At 43.7% G+C, this 22,877-nt stretch overlaps 2 protein-coding genes across 5 annotated transcripts in view; one reads left to right on the top strand and one right to left on the bottom strand.

Annotated features, from left to right (window-relative positions):
- Positions 1–22,877, bottom strand: part of LOC126333043 (neuromodulin) — a 663,909-nt gene that overhangs the window by 471,892 nt on the left and 169,140 nt on the right. The window lies entirely within an intron of this gene.
- Positions 1–22,877, top strand: part of LOC126332988 (E3 ubiquitin-protein ligase SIAH1B-like) — a 456,241-nt gene that overhangs the window by 366,758 nt on the left and 66,606 nt on the right. For all 4 annotated transcript variants that reach the window (XM_049996701.1, XM_049996704.1, XM_049996702.1 and 1 more), the window contains one exon: positions 5,436–5,567. The gene's annotated coding sequence lies outside the window, so the exon portion shown is untranslated. The remainder of the gene's footprint in view (positions 1–5,435; positions 5,568–22,877) is intronic.

The following is a 22,877-nucleotide window of genomic DNA, read 5'->3' on the forward strand; positions in this document are numbered from 1 at the left end:
CACCTTTGGTGTGGCCGCTATATTTCTTTGTGGTAGTATGTGTGGCAATCGGTTGGTTGGGACAGAGCAGCGAGGAAGTCTCCACGGCACGAGGTCAGATCGGGAGAGCTCGCAGCGTGCATGCGCGGTCAGATTGTGAGGCGCTAACTGCGAGAGCTACGGTGTTCGTTGACCAACGAACCTGAAGTTGAGTGATCAGTTAAACTGTTATGAAACCTCAACTGTTATGACATCTCTTCGTTCATGGCCGGTTGTTGCTTCTTGGGCCATTCCGGCTAGCAGCAACGTGTGGTGTGCTGAAGCCAGCGAAATTTTTCAGCCGTCTTCCTGTATGGTCTTGAACTATTAAATTGGTTATTAATTATCAGTGAAAGGCCCAGCAGTATTTTCTGCCTTGTAGCGATTGATGCCCCAGTTACCTGCACTGGTCCTTAGCGTAGTTTTCTGGCAGTGTGTTTTTCCTCGCTGTGTTGGTTCAGTTGGTTGACTGTGAGCACTATCGGACTTAACATCTGAGGTCATCAGTCCCCTAGAAGTTAGAACTACTTAATCCTAACTAACCTAAGGACATCACACACATCCATGCCCGAGGCTGGATTCGAACCTGCGACCGTCTGTAGCGCGTAGAACCGCTCGTCCACCCCGGCCGGCGCTGTGTTGATGCTGTCTGGCACGGCGTGTATTTCGACAGCCTCTTAGTTGATTGTTTGTACTTTTTTCTTAGTCTGGTTATTGTGCCTTTGCTGTCTTTAGACGCCAATTTTGAAGACGTAGTGCTGGTTGGTATCTTCGTCCTCGGTTGGTACCTTCTGTTGATGTGCCGTTCGTCAGGCAGAAGGGAATTGATTAGGTTGTTGTCGGTCTGTTTAACCTTACTCTTGGCTGCCTATCTCACCTCACCTTACGTTAGAGGAGCCTCCTCAAGATGACGCTTGTAACACTTCTGAGCACCACTATTCTGCTGGTCTTAGATTGTGATTTACATTTTAGTCTGAAGTACTGTGCGAGCCCTTCACCTGTCTAGTAAACTTAGTATGTTTTAATTTTAAGATAAGGTCTTCAGCTGCCTTAAATTAAAATTTGAAGATTGATTTGTTTAAAAACTAAATTTTGAGAGTTTGTTCTATCTGAAATTCTTGTTCCCTGAGTTGTTCAGTGTCCAGTGTGTGACATTTAGCTGAGGTTTTAAGTGAAATATTTTTAAGATAAGGCCTTCAGCCATCTTAAATTAAAATTTGAAAATTCATTTGTTCCAAACGATTGTTTTTTTTTTAATTGCTCCATCTGAAATTCTTGTTATCCAGGCCTTAAGCCCTGAGTTGTTCAATGTCTTGTGTGTGGCCTTCAGCCGAGTATTTCCGTTTTTTTTTTTTTTTTTAGTGAGACCCTTCAGCCGCGTTTATTCTCTAAAGCAATTTTTTATAACTTGTGTTCAGGCCTTCAGACATTCTTGTTTTTGGTGTGGTTTTGGGCCTTCAGCGCAGGAGGTTTCTCGAATTTTCTTAACTAGGCCTTCAGCCATATTGTTGTATTTTGATTCTTTTAAGGCAATGTGTAATTAAGTGGTACTTAAGAAAATAAAAGTTTGTGTGTTTTCTGCAACTGACAGTGACTGGTTACGGCCCTCCTCCACAACAATAACCTGATCCGCTCTATCCTGCGAAACCAAATTTCACTAATAAAAGTGCTGCAATGACGTGTAATTTGTAACACGTTAGTTCAGGCGCTACTAATTTAATTCGTACAGTACGCTTGTGCGTCCGAGGTGGTCTTGTTTAGAGTGAAGGACAAAGGGGTGGCTGATGCGCGTCGCACCAGGTCGTACATCACGCGACGGGGCAGCGGCTGCCGGCGGCCGCCTGGCCCGCGCTTTGTGCCGCGGGCCGCCCCGTCCCTGCAAAGCGCCGGATGTAACAAACGGCTGCGGCGCCTCATTAACAACTTGCTCGCAATTCCCGCCGTCGAGGAGCGACCATTAATGAAGCCAGCCGGTCGCGCGGCGCAGCGGCGGTGGCGGCGGCGCCCGCACAGGCGAATTCACTGCAGCTCCTCGCGTGCGCGCGCCTACTGCCACCCATTTAATCCTCAGCCTGCCCGTAATGAGTTCAAAAACGCTCTCGCCTGTTCACTACGATGACTCGTATAGCTCTGAGGGCGCTTTGGTCTGCGGCCTCTTAGCGAGGTGCGCTAATTTCCTAAAGCAGCAATTGCGGTGTCTTCCAGTATGATTTATTACAGCCGGTCTCGACTTGAATGCATTAATGTAGCATATCGTGCGTGCAGCACATCTTTCGGATCCTAAACATAAGTATCCGAATGTAATTCGGTGATAAAAGTCATCGCATGCCTCCTAATATCATGTTGCACCTCCGGTGTCCTGCAGCAACGGATATGGCACGGACTCAACAAGTCGTTGGAAGTCCCCCGCCGAAATATTGAGCTATGCTGGTTCTATAGCCATCTATAATTCCGAAATTTTTTCCGGTGCAGGATTTTGTGCAGAACGGATCTTTAGATTATGTCCCTTGAATGTTCTATGGCATTCATGTCAGGCTGTCTGAGTGGCCAAATAATTCGCTCTAATTGTCCAGATTATTTACCAAAAGAGTGTCGAACAATTGTGGCCCAGTGACAGGGTACACTGTCATTCATAAAAAATCCGTCTTTATTTGGGAAGAAGCAGTCTATGAATCGCTGCAAACGGTCTCCAATTATACGAATATCCAGAGGACGCAGTCCATTCCACTTAAACACAGCCCTCACCATTATGGAGCCACTACCAGCTTCCACAGTGCCTTGTTGATAACTTGCGTCCATGGCTTCCTAGGGTCTGCGCCAAGCTCGAATCCTACCATCAGCTCTTACCATCTGAAATCGGAACTCATAGGACTAGGCCACGGTTTTCCAGTCGTCTAGGGTCAAACTGATATGGTCAGGAGTGCAGGAGAGGCACTGCAGGTGATGTGCTTCTACAGTGAAGTACAAGCACCGCTTCAGGTTCTGTCGTCACCGTGTCATTCCGCTGTCTTCCACGTCTGATAAAGTAGTTGAAACCAGGACCTATGTCTTCCTTTAAGTTCTGAGTATGTCATACGTGTGTCTCATCCCGCTAAAAGTCTATTCCGTGAGCGGATGGCAATCATTCAGTTGTTTCAATAGCTCGGCGAAAACTCCTTTTTGACTTCAAAGTGGGAAGCTGTTCTTCAATTTATAACATTAAATGCCTAAGGTCATATTTCTCATTCTGCTTCTAAGCTTTTGACTGGGCAGTGTTAGGATTTATCCTAGTGGCAGGTTCTTCCACCGCCATGACAACAAATAAGAGTCCACGACTATAGACGCAGTTCTGCCACGTAGGCTAGTCCTGAAAGTCAGGAAAGTGGAATTCCGGACGGCTCGGATAGAAAACAGATGTATAATGAGGTGACAACAGTGGCGGGATAGCGATGTGCACTTATATCGACGGCGACAATGTTAATAAAATAGCAAATTTCAGGTACTACCTCTCGTCACGGTGGTTAGCACACCGGACTCGCATTCGGGAGGACGACGGTTCAATCCCGTCTCCGGCCATCCTGATTTAGGTTTTCCGTGATTTCCCTAAATCACTTCAGGCAAATGCCGGGGTGGTTCCTTTGAAAGGGCACGGCCGATTTCCTTCCCAATCCTTCCCTAACCCGAGCTTGTGCTCCGTCTCTAATGACCTCGTTGTTGACGGGACGTTAAACACTAACCACCACCACCACCACACTCTCGTCACGGGCAACGCGGTGGCCGACCACCTTCACTTAACGACCGAGAGCAGCGGCCTTTGCGTAGAGTTACAAGTGCTAAAAGACAAGCAACAAAGCGTGAAATAACCGCAGAAACCAGTGTGGGACGTGTGACGGAAGTATCCGTTAGGACAGTGCGGCGAAATTTGGGGTTAATATTGCCTATGGCAACAGAGGTAGTTGTGAATGCATTATGTCGGAGCTGAGTGAGCTGTACGTGGGCAAAATGATTGTGCTCGTGTGAGGGGTGCTTACGTAACCAAGGAAGACATAGTGTTTGGTGTTTCGAGTCGCACCATATAGAAAATTTCCATCGCACACAGGGAGAGCGGAAAAATATCATCCGCTAAGTCACAGTGTGGGTGACAGTGCGTGTGGAGTGAGCGTGACATATGGTCATTGAAGGGGATTATGTGGAAAAGTTACTGCAGAACCGAATCCGAACGTTACACTCACGAAAATTGTCAGCACCGAAAAAACGAAGGGAGGTCCATAAGCAGGAAATTGTGCGGTGAGCTGGAACAGGAGGAAAGCGTGGTGCCGAAGCCATAGAACCTGGACTACCGAACGGTCTTGTTTCACACAGATATAACTCAGTCGAGTTTACTTCCCAAGAGTAAAACATGACAGGGTTTCAGTAATGATTTGCTTAGCGATATCGTGGTATTCCATGGGTCCCTTTTCTGCAAGGTCGCAATGCTGCCAGGGGTTATGTGACTATTTTGGCTGATCAGGTCCATCTCCTGGTACAATGTTTGTTACCCAAGGGTGATGCTATGTTCCACGATGCCTGGGCCCTGTTCCCAAAGTTCACATCGTCGATGACTGGTTTTATGGGCACAAGGGCTGAACTGTCTCATTTTCTTTGGTCAACAGTCACCAGACCTCAGAATGATTGAGCCTTTGTGGTCTGCTTTGTAGAGAAGGTTTTGTGATTGCTATCTATCTTCATATTAACAACTTCAACGCTCAACTATTTTGCAGGAAGAAGAGTACAAGATTCCTTTGATAACCATTCAGGGCCTATATCCATCCATTTAGAGACGACTAGAAGATCTTTTGAATGTCAACGGTTTTTCTATACCGTGTTACGCATGGTAATGTGTTTTAGGTTTTCCATATTTTCTGTCTACCCCATACAGGTTAGTTGATACTTGAAATAATGTTGTGTCTGCATAAAGATAGCTTCTTGAAGAATCGAATGAAGCTATAGTTGATTATTTCTTCACATTTCTTCACTCCTTCTATTTGATGGGAAAAATAAATGAAAGAACGGAGATTGAGGTATGACGTCTCGCCGATGACAACAACACCGGGATGTAAAGTCGAAGATGACGAGGAAAAAAATTGGACGTGCATTTTTCAAAGGAAGCCTCGGCCATAGTCTATTCAGAGAGAGACAATGGAAAATCTTAATCTGGATGGTGAGTTGGGGAGTTCAGACATAGTCTTCCTGAGCGGAAGTCCAATGTCTCCCAACTGCTTCAGCTTGCTGAGTTCAACAAAACTCATAGTTATTGTAGAAAATTGCTGCTCTGAATTTGTGTTGCAATAATAGCAATTAATTCGGCAGATGGAGTTTAGTTACCATGCTTGAAATCAACTGTCTACTGTTACGATTTCAGAGGTGTTATTTGCTGATGTCGTGGCTTTGTGTTCCAGAGTAACATCGTTTCAGCTGCGCAGGAGCTTGGAAGTTCTCCAGATGAAGTACTGGTAGTGTTCCATGTCTGCATGGTGAGCGTGCAACTGTTGCAGTGCTACCGAGGACTTCCGTCTATTTTTTAGTTTCAGGTTAGTTTCTTGTTTTTCACCTATTAAATTTATGTTTTGAATTTATCGGTATTACCGAAAATCTCAGAACAGTTTTGTTTCAGTCCCTGTTTCATTTTTATCTTAGCAGACTTTCAATGGTGGCGTTTCTTTTTTCGTAACTGGCACGTTGACAAGGTTCTAAAATGCATCCATGTCCTCATTATTTTATCACAGAAGGTGGTACTTCTCATAACACCAATAGACTATATTAGTCTTGTTACTTTATTGAGTCTATAATATTTAGCAAATGGTAAGACTAAAATTACAGGCACTTACTCGCTCCTTTGGATAAATAGAAGTCGCCGAAATTCCAGATCGCTTCCATATGAAACTGGCTCTAACGTATTCACAGAGAGAGTATTCAATGGATCATTTGTCTGTAAGAAAGATGAATACAGCGCACACTACTTGGACAAATGTTTGCAGTGATATTGTGTGTCAGCGAGAAGAAGCTGGAAGAAGTTCCGGGCAAATGTTTGTAGTGATATTGTGTGTCAGCAAGAAGAAGCTGGAAGAAATTCCATAACTATACGGCGAAAATATGCACGTTGAAAAAAAAAGTGGGTAGACAGGCAATGCATATCATGGTCTGGCTTTACAATATCATACGTGCAACATATTAAGTGACAGCATACGACTATGTTACTGATGATGGGTTTATTAAACGGAGATGTGCAGTTCACATACGATATTCACGTTGTCGAGGAAGACAGAAAACTTACTGTCTTGGGATTTTTTCTTATCCATTTCTTTCATCTCTATGATGGGGCATTACAACTTTAAACTATTCAAAAATTCACCAGTAATTTTAGACACAGCTGGTACACCCAAGAGCTCTTTACTTGTCAAGCTGTTTTATTCGAGGCACAGCATAGAGTCTAATGTGTCACTCTTCAAAGCTGATTTCTGAACCAGCACCTTGCTTAGTGACAAAATTAAGTGCTTAGGGAGGTGGTATTGCTACTTATAGTTCAACTTTTGGATCCTTCCTTTCACTCACAATTATCTAGTAACATGGATGTTTTCTCATTCTGCTCAACTATTCTGGGATACAAGCAACGAGAGAGTGGTTCGATGTAAATTTCATTGAACACCAAATTTGTTGGTAAGTATCTCACATACCAGTCAGCTCAAAAAAAAAATAAAAAAAAAATAAGGCGGCAGTGCAAACTACAACACATTGTAAAATATTTTAGCTGAACGTTGGCAGTACAGTGCAGTCAGAGTGATCAATGAATTCAGAAGAGACTTACACGCTACTTAAACTAACTCAAACTAACACACACACACACACACACACACACACACACACACACAAATACATACACGCGCACACCCTCCCATGCCCGAGGGAGGATTCGAACCTCTGGTGCGAGGGGCTGCGCTATTCGCCTCTAACCGCGCGGCCATAATTTCGTTCTTAACTTCCTTGGTATCTGAGTGTGAAACACGCTGACAGAATGTCTGGATGACCCCTTTTGCATTTCTGTAGCATACAACGTGTATCCCTAAACACTGAAACCTCAAATACGGATTCAGTCCACACTGCAGAAACTGAAGTTCACTTCTCATTAACGGTGCCCTACAGATATATGATATTGCCTCTGTCCTCTGGTTCCGTTTTTATTAAATTGCGTAGCTAGTTGGTTTTGTAATTAGTTTTTATGAAATACCCATGAGCTGACAATGTCAATGGAATATATAAATATATTCAAAAGTTAATCACAAGTCTGACAGTCTACTGGTATTTGACAAACATTAATTAAATTTTATAGATGTGAGGAAAGAGCTCGTATGTTCGAGGAATCGCAGCCTTTAGGAGCAGTTGGAGCTACAAGTTTACGTTCTTCTCTTTCTTTTTGTTCTGTTCTGTGCAAGCTATTACATACGTTTCACTCATCAGGACTCTACTCAATTCACATCCGCAAATATGAGTCACATTTGATATGTGTACGTCACCCAGAAGGAGATCGCCAGCGTGGTTACATCTCGTTAATATATCAACTTAACTATGGTAGTTCGATTGTTTCAGAGCAGCCATGACTAACTTAGAGAAGTGATACTGGAATAAATATGCGCTGTGAAAATGATTCAATATCTCTCGGTTTCTATGTTTAGCTCTGTGGGTTTATGCATGGAAGTATTGGCTGGTGTATACAGGATGTTTCACGAGTTCCGTTACAGGCTTCTGTGGGTTGTAGACAGGACTTAGTAGCTGAAGTCTTGGAAAGGAGCATACGTGTCTATTAAAAAAATTCCAGAACTTTGTCCACAAAATTTTTCTACACTTACATTTTACTTATTGTGCAAAGTCTGCTTCGAAATACTCTCCTCCACAGTTGATGCTCCCTTCTGAACGCCGTTTCCACTTCCTGGAGCAGTCTTGCCATTCTTCTTGCTGTATGCAAATTTTGTTTTATCTCGTCTATCGTTGCAAATCTTCCTCTTTTCAACGGTGGTTTTCAACTTTGGAAATAAAAAAGTCCGGAGGAGCCAGGTCTGGAGAGTACGGAGGCTGAGGCAACACAGTGATTTCGTTTTCTGTGCAATAGTCACTCCGACAGGGATGAATACACGGGCGCGTTGTCGTGATGCAAGAGCCATCAATTGTCTCAGCACACTTCAGGTCGTTTCCTTCTAACGTTTCCTCGCAGGAATTTATGGTTGCCAAATATTAGATATGACTGGTTGTCTGCTTTATCTCCACATCTTTGAACTTTTATCTGTTTTATTTTCTGATCATTTACTTTTAGGCGAAGTTTGGATGCTTCTTCTACGAGCTCCTCAAATAACTCCTAACCTCTACTTTACTTTTTCAGTGGCCACTGTATCATCTGCATAACTTGAAAGCTTAACTTCAACTTTTTTGCGAATCCCAGTAGGTATTAGTTTGAGATTGTGCATAACTCTCTCCATTGCTACATTAAAGAGAAGAGCGGACAAGGGATTTCCATATCTTAGTCCATTTTTAAAATGGTCAGATTTTATCAACAATGAACATTTTATAAAGATTTATAAATTTATTTGGAAATCCCAAATCTGTCATTGCATTCCACAGGATTTGCTTTTCAATGGAGTCTGAGCTCCCATACAATCAATGAACAAGTAATGTATTTTTTGAAACTTCCTGGCAGATTAAAACTGTGTGCCCGACCGAGACTCGAACTCGGGTCCTTTGCCTTTGTTTTAATCTGCCAGGAAGTTTCATATCAGCGCACACTCCGCTGCAGAGTGAAAATCTCATTCTGGAAACATCCCCCAGGCTGTGGCTAAGCCATGTCTCCGCAATATCCTTTCTTTCAGGAGTGCTAGTTCTGCAAGTTTCGCAGAAGAGCTTCTGTAAAGTTTGGAAGGTAGGAGACGGATACTGGTAGAAGTAAAGCTGTGAGTACCGGTCGTGAGTCGTGCTTCGGTAGCTCAGTTGGTAGAGCACTTGTCCGCGAAAGGCAAAGGACCCGAGTTCGAGTCTCGGTCGGGCACACAGTTTTAATCTGCCAGGAAGTTTCATATCAGCGCACACTCCGCTGCAGAGTGAAAATCTCATTCTGAATGTATTTTTTGTTTGTTTTCCCATGATTTTTCATTTATTACTCTGATTACAAATATATAGTTAGCAGTGCATTCATTTCTGCAATAGCCATTTTGGTAATCGCCAATTACGTTTTCTGCGTATGGTTTGAAGCGGTTTAGCAATAAACAAGAAAAATCTTATAGACTGGGTTTGCTAATTTACCTCTGTATAGTTTCTGAAGTCTTCCCTTACTCCTTTTTTAAGTATTAGGAATATTAATGATTCCATTCTATTGGCGCGCTCTCAATTTCTGAGATTACCTTTATCAGATGATACAAAGATTTACGCAGTTCTTCTGCTTCATGTTTTAGTATCTCAGTTGGAACTCCGTCACTCCCAGTTTTAGTGTTTTTTTTTTTAGATACCTGATATTTTCCAACACGTCTCAAGAAGTCATTTCTGGAATTTGGTCATTATTAATGCTCCTGCTGGGATTTTCCATTGGCTATTCTAGATTAGAAGCATTCAGTAGATTGTCAAAATATTTCTTGACTGTTGATAAAACTTTGCGTGGTTCAGTAACCATACTGCCCTTCTTGCCTCTTCTCGCCTTAGGTTTTTAATTAAAACCTCTTTTAATTTTGTTGACTGTGCCATACATTTTCGGAACGTTATTAATTTGATGACATTTGTCAATAGGTTGTGTTAGGTATAACGTAGACGATTCTTTAAAGGTAAACTATCATGCTCTTTTTGCGCTTAAATGTGGAATGCATTCATATTGCACTATTTTGTTTTGTTATAGATGGATATTTCTGAAACGTCATTGATATAATTTACTTGTGGTTAAATCTATTGATTTATTTGATGGATATTGTCTGTATTCGATATGGGTGCTTCAAGAAAACGCTAAAAATCCTTATTCCAATGACCAGGTGAGTATTAAACCAAATGTAAAAGAGCACAATGTGGTGACTGTTAGGGATGTGGTGCCCTTTGCAGACAATTTTGGCCTGCACATGGACAGACGCATGACACGGGCCGTGTTCATGTCAGAGGGAACGTCCGGGGGGATGAAGGGGTGAGGGGTGATGAGAGGGGCAGGAGTTGTGGCGACGCTACATAGCATCGATGATTATAAAACCGCTGGTGTGTTCCGCTCTTGTGACCCGCTTAAAGCGAAGGGTTCAATATACCCAGCATTTACAATGACAAAAAAGTCGCTCTCCAGACTGTTTTGATGCTGCCCAGCCTTTCCTGTGTCAGTCTCTAGATCTCAGCATTACGCATTCAGTGATGGTATGGTAGTTTCCAGTGGAGAAGTTCGATTCATTGACCGGTTCCTCATACCGAGCAATATAGCTCGGAGACGGCTTGCGAAGCACCGAATCTGTGAGCCAGCTACAGTGCCGAGTTGACCATCTGATAGATGTATGATCTACAGCAACTCGTGAAGTATAGATTTTAATGTAGCTACAGGGCCAATCAGAGTAACAGTTTGTATAAAATGTCTGACGATAAATTTGTTACATATATATCAATATAACCCCTCTACAGTGCTTGAAACACGATACCTCGTGTAAGTATTACCCGGTCCTATTTCCATTCGCGTATTGGGGGTGTGTATAATGACGATATGTCTTTGCATCCGACCGAACTTTCCTTACACAGTACACCAAGAAGGCTGTTTCTCTAAATTTATGCAGCAGGATGTCACAAGAATAACCTTGCTTTCAACGATTCTCATTTACGTTACTTGAACAAAACCTGTTGCAATTTTGTATGGACTACATCGACTTGTTACGGACAGCGAGTTTCTGTATTCTGTACGGTCTTTCATCAACACACGAGCAGCGCGAGGAATACTAGAAACACAGTCTAGAAAATATAGCACTGGAGCCTCGTATGTGGTGTCCTTAACAGAGGCACACTAACTTTTCAGCAATGTTTTCTAGAAATCTGCGTGCCTTTTGCTAACACCACCACTGCTGTTGTATCTTCGGTCAATTTCACATAACTTCGTGGAGTTCCCGCAACGAAGACATGAAATTCACGATAAATGCGCATTTTTGCCCCCTTAGTGCTGATGTAGGTGGTGATGTCAGCAGTCAAATATCTTATTTCAAATATTAAATCTCCAACTAGCTATATTTACAGTGTTTGACTGTTTGTGGTCGACTTCTAAGCACAAAAGGATTCATTCTAAAGCAGACAGTCTGGTAACTGATGTATTACAAATTCGTAAGTGTATCGGGTCATCATGAGGCATCATCATCATCATCATCATCATCATATTGTATGGAAGCGTTTCCATACTGTAACTGTGGCTAATATAGGTAGATGGGTGACAATTTGTCCTTCAACCATTTTTGAATCCATGTAAAAGAACAGACAGATAATCTACAGCAGAAAATATCATTTCGTACAGATTCAACAGCTACTGCCTCGAACAAATGCTGGTGCACAGCTTAATTGTGTTTTTTATAAACCGCTGCGCTGTGGAATAAAATTGAAGCAATGTGCAGAATGCTTGTGCAAGAGCACGGAAAGCCATATGCTGATGTGAAATACATAGACGCTAACAGAAAATGTCTTACGGGTTTCAAGTACGAGACTTCTTCGAATCAGCTGCAACTGGGCGACCTCTCTTCCTCAGTAACTCACCTGTAAACAAAGATGGGATACTAGTTAAACTTCAGTAAACGTAAAACCTACGTACTCAGATGCATATTGCAGCACTTACGCTGCAAAGGGCATTTAAGCAAATATAGAAACTTAAAACATAACAGAAAGCAGTGCTACTCTTTTAATACTCCCCACACATTACATTAACAAATTATCTTTGTAATATCTTCTGAAGGTTTGATTTAGAACAATACCGCAATAAGGGTCACAAATATGTAGGTGGCAGCAACCGCATCGTATCAGCAGATGTTTCGAATGCTTTAGTGATACTTATCACCCGACGCATTGACGAAATGAAATGCAGGAAGAGACTGCCTAAATGACAGTATAAAACGTTACGCATTACAATTATCTCTTTCTCGAAAACTAAAGCCTAGTGACCAGAACACTTTTACAAGAGTTACTCTTGAGCGATCAACAATCAGCACCAAAATAGGTTGGCCATCGGGTGAAGCCCCACCCTTTCCAGAAGTCAGTAGTGTAATCGTAAGGGGATCTCAAATTTCGTGCTGCTGCTGTTGTGTAGAATCAATAATCAGGTTCTGTTCATCTTCGCCCTTTTGCAGGACTGTAATTATTAGTACCACATTCATCATCATCATCATCATCATCATCATCATTGTCCTTATCATTGCCATTATTATTATTAGTATTATTACCCATTTTTGCCCTTAAGACAGTGTTTAACTCGAATGTTAGATGATTATTCAATTTTTTCTTGTTTCCTCCCTGTTTTCCTCTACCCAAAAGCTCATCATTCTGCGACGTTGTTCCTATTTACTTTGCTCTGTCAATCTTTTCCCTGTTTGCTTTCTTTCTTTTACTTCAAATTTTGTGTCTAACCTTATCTTTCTGAATTTGTCTTTTTAATTTATCGATTCCGTTCTGATTACTGCTCCTTTTAGGTATTCTTCTGTTTCTTGAAACCAACTGGCTTTGTTGATTGAGCTGTTTCCTACATTAAAAATCCTCTTTGTGAGTCTGTTGCTGTTCATTCTATGTATGCGTCCATAGAATATTAGTTGGCGTTTTCTGACTATGTCTGTGAGTCTGTGTGTGCGTTTGTAGAAATCTTTGGTTGGTCTCTTCACTCATATACCATCCCTATGTACTGCTAAAAAAATTGTGAGGATTTTACGTTCAGTGTTTCCTGTTTCTGTAATGCCTGATGCTCCGCCTTAGTTGTTTCTGGTACGCAGAGTGCTACTGGTAGTGGGCAGTCTTAACAGGTTTCTCTTATTTTATTGTGTCCATGTCAGCTTGTAGGCTTCGTGAAGTTTTTCCGTTCGTTCTATGTTGCACGCCTTGTACGTATATGCCGAGATAGTGGAATTTTTTCCACTCTGTTAACCTCTCCGTGTATTGTGTGGATGACTTGTGTGTGTTGTTGATCTTTCTGTGTATTGATTTTTCTGTGATGTCAATATATCTGTATTGGCAGAGATTTTATGTAAATATTTCAGTGCTTCTTGTCTATCGTTGCTGAATATTTCCAAGTCAGCTGCAAATGCCACGCATTTTATGATTGTGTTGTTTGTGAACATATTCTTCCGAACTGAGTGCCTTGTAGTTTTTCTTCCCACTGTCTGATAATTTTGTCCGAGATCATTTAGAATTGAAGCTGTGAGAGATCATCAATTATCTGATCGATGAATGTATTTCGAATGGTTTTGAGACTTCACCCATAAATTTTATTTTGGATGTGGTGTCTGTGAGTGTCCGTTGCAGGAGTGTCATAGTTTTTTCTGTCTATTGCATATTCCTCAAGTGTGTCAAAGAGAGACTGCCAGCCTTTGAGTTGCAGGACTTCTTAAAACTGTTACTATTATTACCTATAGGAGTCAGAGCCAACGCACACGAATGAGCTCACAACAAACGTTGACGCCAGTTTCACCACACTTACCAACACAAGTAATCCTCGTTAACCTAAAAACTGTCGCATCCACTGTGCAAAATTAACTGCACATAATAGGAATAGAGGAAAATTTCCATACATTACATATACTTTACGGGTAGCGAGTAAAATAAAAGAAACTGTAACAAATTAACATGGAAATGAATTTCTGCCCGTTGATGTAGCAAGTCATCATGTTGACAATTCAGCTACAGCAATGGCTGGCAAACATTTCCCTGTTAAGGGTCCACAAATAAGATAATCAGTTCTGACGATGCCATTATGGCCTTACACTTTACGAGATGGTGTAAAAAAGATCTGAGGATGGTCATTACGGAATGAAACCGGTCATCGTCTAAAGAATTTATGTTGTGATCAAAGACTGGAATAAAAAACATTTGACAGTATTGGATCACTGTTTGTATACGCGCCCATGTCGCAGTTGGTGAGAGAGTATTCTACACTCCTGGAAATTGAAATAAGAACACCGTGAATTCATTGTCCCAGGAAGGGGAAACTTTATTGACACATTCCTGGGGTCAGATACATCACATGATCACACTGACAGAACCACAGGCACATAGACACAGGCAACAGAGCATGCACAATGTCGGCACTAGTACAGCAATGCAGGCTGCTATTCTCCCATGGAGACGATCGTAGAGATGCTGGATGTAGTCCTGTGGAACGGCTTGCCATGCCATTTCCACCTGGCGCCTCAGTTGGACCAGCGTTCGTGCTGGACGTGTAGACCGCGTGAGACGACGCTTCATCCAGTCCCAAACATGCTCAATGGGGGACAGATCCGGAGATCTTGCTGGCCAGGGTAGTTGACTTACACCTTCTAGAGCACGTTGGGTGGCACGGGATACATGCGGACGTGCATTGTCCTGTTGGAACAACAAGTTCCCTTGCCGGTCTAGGAATGGTAGAACGATGGGTTCGATGACAGTTTGGATGTACCGTGCACTATTCAATGTCCCCTCGACGATCACCAGAGGTGTACGCCCAGTGTAGGAGATCGCTCCCCACACCATGATGCCGGGTGTTGGCCCTGTGTGCCTCGGTCGTATGCAGTCCTGATTGTGGCGCTCACCTGCACGGCGCCAAACACGCATACGACCATCATTGGCACCAAGGCAGAAGCGACTCTCATCGCTGAAGACGACACGTCTCCATTCGTCCCTCCATTCACGCCTGTAGCGACACCACTGGAGGCGGGCTGCACGATGTTGGGGCGTGAGCGGAAGACTGCCTAACGGTGTGCGGGACCGTAGTCCAGCTTCATGGAGACGGTAGCGAATGGTCCTCGCCGATACCCCAGGAGCAACAGTGTCCCTAATTTGCTGGGAAGTGGCGGTGTGGTCCCCTACGGCACTGCGTAGGATTCTACGGTCTTGGCGTGCATCCGTGCGTCGCTGCGGTCCGGTCCCAGGTCGACGCGCACGTGCACCTTCCGCCGACCACTAGCGACAACATCGATGTACTGTGGAGACCTCACGCCCCACGTGTTGAGCAATTCGGCGGTACGTCCACCCGGCCTCCCGCATGCCCACTATACGCCGTCGCTCAAAGTCCGTCAACTGCACATACGGTTCACGTCCACGCTGTCGCGGCATGCTACCAGTGTAAAAGACTGGGATGGAGCTCCGTATGCCACGGCAAACTGGCTGACACTGACGGCGGCGGTGCACAAATGCTGCGCGGCTAGCGCCATTTGAAGGCCAACACCGCGGTTCCTGGTGTGTCCGCTGTGCCGTGCGTGTGATCATTGCTTGTACAGCCCTCTCGCAGTGTCCGGAGCAAGTATGGTGGGTCTGACACACCGGTGTCAATGTGTTCTTTTTTCCATTTCCAGGAGTGTATTTGCAGAAAAACTTCTGTATGTTGTTGGAGTAAGTTTAGGACAGACACAGGGCCCTTCTGAGCAATATTTTAATAATTATTCCTCTTCCGTAATTCTCATCATAATCAGGAAAAATGGTTTCTAGCATTTCCTTCACTTCAGTGCTGTACCAAACTTTCGATATTAAATCAATAGTGACAAAGGGTTTTATTCAAGTAACAAACAGCACACGAAGAACCTTAATGTTTTGTAATTGCTGTATGACGATCCAAGTACAAGGGAGACGGTTCGTTCAGAGTTTAACATTTGTTCGAAGTTAATATCATAAGAGAATCTGCACTTATTCAACTGGAGCAGGGTTGAGAAAGTTAGGGGATTTAGCAAAACTGCGAAAACATAAATCTGGATGTCCTAAGGAGATTCCCCACATTCAGAAACACCCTTAAACGCTAAGCGGGCGTTAGGTTTTATAACCATGTTACTTCGCAGAAACTTCATGCTAGAAGCAATGGTGTATTACAATATTCAGTACACACTTGGGTAGAGTATGTGTAGACTGTGGAAGTTCCGGGGGCAGCCGAAGTCCAGTGTTGCTGTATTACGGGGCCAGCGAGAATGGACGAATTTATGGCATAGTGAATTGCCGCGCTGCTGCAGAATGCATGCGAGGGCCGGCGCCTCCTTAGTACTGTGGCGGCCCTGGGCGCCTGCCAGCCAGGGGCCATTAGGCGCGCGGTTTACTGTTGCGACCGCCGCCATGTGCGCTGCTGTGCGGTAGCGTCCACCCGCAAGTTGTCGCTCGCCAAGCGGCTCGGCTGCGCTAGCAAATGGGTTCCCCAGCTCTCGCCAGACCGTTACCCCCACAGCCGAGATGAGCACGTCGTTACACACGTCAGGACTTGTTCAAGGAAGGGGAGGTTTATGGAACCTTAGATGTGGCAAATTTAAGCGTAAAGTACACAGACAGCAAAGGACTTGGATGAGAAGTTGAACGGAATGGTCAGTGTCTTTAAAAGAGGATATAAGATGAACATCAACAAAAGCAAAACGAGGATAATGGAATGTCGTCGAATTAAGTCTGGTGATGCTGAGGGAATAGATTAGGAAAGGAGACACTTAAAGTAGTAAAGGGGTTTTGCTATCTGGGGAGCAAAATAACTGATGATGGTCGAAGTAGAGAGGATATAAAATGTAGACTGGCAATGGCAAGGAAAGCGTTTCTGAAGAAGAGTTATTTGTTAACTTCGAGTATAGATGTCAGGAAGTCGTTTCTGAAAGTATTTGTATCGAGTGTAGCCATGTATGGAACTGAAACATGGACGATAAGTAGTTTGGACAAGAATAGAAAAGAAGCTTTCGAAATGTGGTGCTACAGAAGAATTCTTAAGATTAGATGGGTAGATCACATAACTAATGAGGAGGTATTGAATAGAATTGGGGAGAAGAGGTGTTTGTGGCACAACTTGACTAGCAGAAGGGATGGGTTGGTAGGGCATGTTTTGAGGCATCAAGGGATCACCAATTTATTATTGGAGGGCAGCACGGAGGGTAAAAATCGTAGAGGGAGAGCAAGATACACTAAACAGATTCAAAAGGATGTAGGTTGCAGTAGGTACTGGAAGATGAAGAAGCTTGCACAGGATAGAGCAGCATGGAGAGCTGCATCAAACCAGTCTCAGGACCGAAGACTACAACAACAACAACACGCGAAAACAATGTCGCCTTCGCTCCAATCATACTCATTTGAGTTTCGTAATACTTGCGTGTTGATCAAACCTACCGGTAAAACATCCAGCAACCCATTCTGAACTGAATTTTAATATTTTCATCATTTCTCGGCCCTGTCAGCAACGGTATAAATATTAATTTTAAATTAACTACAGCCTCAGTTGCAAGGTTTATCTAGATTTACCTAGGTTTCAGTTGGGATAACCCAACATTCTTCAGAATAAAAGGAATTACGATTTGTCCATGATGGACAACGTCAAAAACTAAAAACTGTAATATAGAATACATCGTCATACTGCAATAACTTTTCTGGGAAACAGCCTCGGCCCCACTTGGCGACCGTAGCACGGCAGTACTGGAACTGGCTATAGCCTCGAGAGTGCATGCGCGATAGTGTGCCATGCGAACTTGTTCCTTTTATTCTGAAGAAGGTTGGTTTATCCCAACTGAAACCTAGGTAAATCTAGGTAAACATTGCAACTGAGGCTGTTGTTAATTTAAAATTAACGTCTATGAACTGCTTCGATGACTTACTTAAATCCGACATGGTGCGGATCCCGAACAGTACTCAACAACTTGTCTTTGCTGAACACTCACTGTCGGGCCCCTCACATATCTGGCCAACTATTCTGTATACTTATACCTTCGTTAACAGTCGGCAGTAACGCATCGTGTGAAAAACTTCATGGAAATCTAGAAATATGGAATTCTCTTGTAGCCCTACATCCATAGTTCGCGGGATATCGTATGAGAAAAGTGCAAGCTGAGTTTCGCATGAACAATGTTCTCTAAATCCGTCTGATTTGTGAACAACAACTTTTCTGTCTCAAATTTATTATATTCGAATTGAAAATGTGTTCAAGCATTCTGCAATAAACCGATGTTAAGGATATTGGCCTGTAATTTTGCGGGTCTGTTCTTTTACCCTTCTTATGTATTTTCCAGTAACTTGGCACTTTGCGCTCGGCGATAGAGTTGCGATAAATACAAGCTAAATAAAGGGCCAATGCTGTACAGTACGGTTTGTAAAACTTAATTGGGATTCCCTTAGGTCCTGGCGATATATTAACTTTCAACTCTTTCAGCTTTCTCTACGCCAGGGATGCTTATTACAATGTTGTCCACACGAAACTGTGTGCGATGGTCAGATGACGGTATGTTCATATGATTCTCCTTCATGAACGATGGTGCGGGAAAGGGAATGAATAGTAGTGGTTCAAGGTAGCCTCCGCCACGCACCATACTATGGATTGCGGAGTATGTATGTAGAGGTAGATGAAAGACTCCTCCTCTAGAAAGGACCAAAATTTTAAAAGATTTTGTATGTCCATCCTTCTGATTGGAGATTGAGCGACTTAGGCCGTTCACTTGTGTAATGAAATGGAAAACATTCAGCCGTCCTTGCGATGTCATTTATTATATGGCTACCAGTTCTGGTGCTTCAGCAGTCTTCAGTGAAGGCCTGAATAAGGTGTAGGAAAACAACGAAACTGATAGCCATATAATAAATAACATCGTAAAGACGGCTGTAGGTATTCCATTTTATTACATATATTTTTAAAACGTCATTCCGTTACAGCCTGTATAAGCAGCAATACAGTTGCTGCTAGTTTGGCAGAACCTGTACTCGTATCCGTGATTGAGTGATGGAAGAGGGAGTGGAGAGGGGAGTGATCGATAGAAAAAAAGTCGTCCGAATGATCGAGAGCGACAGCCGCGGAGCGCTTGATAGAGGACGCATATATCTGCGCATGAAATCGGCTCGATGCGCGCTCGTGATGCGGCTGTTCGCGCTCCAGCGACGACAAACCGCCGGCTGCTACCACCGTGACGTGATGGCCGCACGGCAGAGTGCGGTCTGCGCAGATACCGATGTTGTCGATCGTAACCTTGGCCCACAGAGGCGCCAGCAAAAATGCACTGGCGAACGGCGCTCAAGCAAAGTAAGTGCCCTAGGACCCGCTGTTAATTTCTATACACGTAAACGATCTGGCGGAAAGGATGCGCAGCAGTCTGCGGTTGTTTGCTGAGGGTGCTGTGGTGTACGGGAAGGTGTCGAAAATGAGTGACTGCAGTAAGACACAAGATGACTTGGACAAAACTGTAGAAAATATTGGCCTAAGTTAATGCTGACAGATAGGAAAAACAAGCCCGTAATATTCGGATACAGCATTAGCGATGGTCTGCTTGACGTTTAAATATCTGGGCGTAACGTTGCAAAGCCGTATGAAATGGGACGAGCATATGAGCACAGTGACATGGAAGGCGAATGGCCAACTTTCGTTCATAAGGAGAATTGTAAGAAAGTGTGGCTCATTTGTAAAGGGGTCTGCATATGGGACGCTTGTACAACCTAATCTTAGGTACTGCTTGAGTGTTTGAGATCCCTACCATGGTGGATTGAAGGAAGACATCGAAGCAATTAAGAGGCGGGCTACCAGATTCACTGGCGTCCAAAATTAACCACTATTGCCCCGTCATGTGTCTAATTCACAATATAATCATACAGACTGCCAACAGACGTCAGCACGATCATATTCTGCACAGAAGATGACAATCCGATCAACAGACAACAACGCCAACTACGACATCGGAGCACCTATCAAGTGGGATAGTGTTTGCCGGGTAGTCCCACATCACATCCGCAATCGCTGTGTACACAGTGTCACAGACGATGCAGTATGACACGGAGAAGATACCTACCAGACTCTTTGTGGTGGAGAGCCATAGGAAAAATGGAAACAGGACAATTTCAAACTGTTACGGCAGGATGGCTTATCTGAATCGTTTTGTTGTTGTTCGGAGCCGCGCGGGATTAGCCGAGCGGTCTTGGGCGCTGCAGTCATGGACGGTGCGGCTGGCCCCGGAGGAGGTTCGAGTCCTCCCTTGGGCATGGGTGTGTGCGTTTGTCCTTAGGATAATTTAGGTTAAGTAGTATGTAAGCTTAGGGACTGATGACAGTTAAGTACCATAAGATTTCTCACACATCTAAACATTTGTTGTTTGGATGAGGCGACGGATTATAGAGACCATAGCTGTACCTGAAGACCAGGACAGCGCCGACCACGAATAACATCCAAGCAGAGGGCCAACATTTGGCTGTAAGGGCACGAGGGCACAGCCTTAGCTGCGCGGACAACTGGCAACTCACCTCGCATCATCCACTGGACGTGTTTTATCGAGGCGAACGCTGTACAGCATGCTTAGGCAGAATGACACTTATTATTGGAGACCTGCTGCATGTGTACCTCTGATGCCTCTACGCAGAAGAGGACGTCTAGTGTGGAGTCGACAATATGCCACCTGGACGATCGAGCAGAGCTCAATGTTCTTTTCACAGATGGATCTCGATTTCATCTCGAGAGTGATTCTCAACGATTCGTAACTGGAGAGAACGTGGTACTCATTTTTGGGACCCAAACGTATTGGAAAGAGACCGATATCGAGGAGAATCCCTAATGGTGCGGGGAGGGATTATGTCGACCACACGAACACCTCTTCATGAATTTCTACTGGTGAAGTGGCAAGGTTTAATGGCTCTCAGCTACCGTGACGAGACCTGGGGATCTCATGTGCGGTTGTTGCGAGGTGGTGTGGGTCTTGACTTCGTTTTGATGGACAATAATGCACGACCACGTAGATCAGGGTGGTTGATGTTTTCTTGGAAACGAAAGACATTACATGCATGGCGTGGGCTGCTCGCTATCCCGATTTGAATCCTATATGGCATGTCTGAGATGCACTAGGGAGACGAGTTACTACAAGTCAGAACCCACCAATTACTATCCAAGACTTGCGATCAGCTGTGCAGGAATAATGGGCGTCATTGCCTCAACATGAGACTGGTGACATCATTCACAGAATGCCCCGTCATTGTCAGGCCTTTATTGGTGCCAGACGTAGTAACACCCTGCCACACGTGGCCACATCGCATACTGAGCACATTAACCAGCCGTCGGAATGTGTGTGCAAATCCTTTCAGTTGAAAAAAGATAACGAAGGACATGTTTGTCTATCGTTATGCACGTTGCAACTATTTACGTTCTGTATTCTTTAGGCTGTTTCCACTCTACTACCATATATTTATACTGTTTTGTGGAAATATAAAGGCAAATTTCCGTTTGTTGCTTTAATTTAGGACACCAGTGTATGGTACCGGTAGGTTCGGACAACACGTAAGTGTCACGGAGATGCTTTGGGATCTCAAATGGAAATACGTGGAGGGAAGGCGATGTTCTTTTCAAGGAAAAATATCGACAAAATTTAGAGAACCAGCATTTGAAGCTGCCGTCAATATACATTTCGCCTAAGGATCATGGCGATAAGATACGAAAAATTAGGATTCGTATGGACGCATATAGAGTCGTTTTCCGCTCGCTGTATCTGCGAGTGGAACAGGAAAGGAAACGACCGTAGTGGAACAGGTACCCTATGGCACGGAACGTGCTCTGGCTTACTGAGTCTGTATGTAGAAGTAGATAATATCCGTTTTCGGCTTTTGTTATAACGATGTGTGCTTAGAGTACTGATGTGACGTGCCAAAATGAATACAACACGTCGCGTAAATAAGTTGTTGCACCAAGTTTCAAAAAAATCTATAGATATGAGGTGGCTGTTATTTCGGACGAAGAACCTCGAATTCCTACGGAATCAGCGATCACTGCGAGTATTGAGGATAATGGACAGGGGCACTACATTAGTAGTGTATGAGTTAGTTGGTAATTTTGGTCGGCCAGATATCGTGTCCGGATGACCGAGGCAGTCAACGAATCCGTTTGCGAGAAACTGAAAAATCCACGTTCGAGTCCCGTTCCGGTACAAATTTTCAACTTTCCCCACTGATTTAGTTCAGTTCCCACTAGCAGCTATCGTCGTTATTCGTTTGATTAATATAAGTGTTAGGCTGAAAACAAATGAAAAATATCTTAAATTGTGGTTTTTTATAAATAGAGAATTAATAAGAAAATTTTATTAGTGTTTTAGAAAGTTAAGATCAAGGAAGGAGCAAGCGATTTGTCTGCCTTCATGAATGATGCAACAGATCTGGAGTACGCGTCCTGAATGCTAAAAACTGCCCACGTCGTCAAATTTGGCAGTCGTAAAATCAACAGACGGCCGTTACAAACAATCAGTCATGTTTGAAACGTGCAAATATCGCTGTTCCTTACGTTTCTCTATAGTCCGAACTCAGGACCGGAATGGGTTTATAGGTTTGGAGTCGACTGGATGTGTTGGTTGGCGATATATGGACATCTAAATGGTAACAGGGAAGCATTCTGTGTTTGGGTGGGAAGGGGGGGGGGGGGGAGGAGCGTAAATTGTGTACATCTTTCGTTCGTTGCAAAAATACATACTCGTAAGTGTGCGGCCCCAAGGCTCACGTGGAAGGAAAGAGCGGTGGCATAGTACCGCTAGTCTAAGAAGCAGAGTCTGAGCTTCGACAGGTGGTCCTGGCACACTGTGCTGAGAGGTAACAAACTTTGCTGTTCACGACGTGAGCGGAAAAAAAACAAAGGTGTGTTTACCTGAAAGCCTCCGAGACGGAACTCTTCAGAAACTTAATTTCCATGTTACGTAACAGAGTTATAGAAAATGAGATTACATTATCATACTCGTTTCGAGGAG

The sequence above is a fragment of the Schistocerca gregaria genome, chromosome 2 (genome assembly GCF_023897955.1).
Source record: "Schistocerca gregaria isolate iqSchGreg1 chromosome 2, iqSchGreg1.2, whole genome shotgun sequence".
Taxonomy (NCBI): domain Eukaryota; kingdom Metazoa; phylum Arthropoda; class Insecta; order Orthoptera; family Acrididae; genus Schistocerca; species Schistocerca gregaria.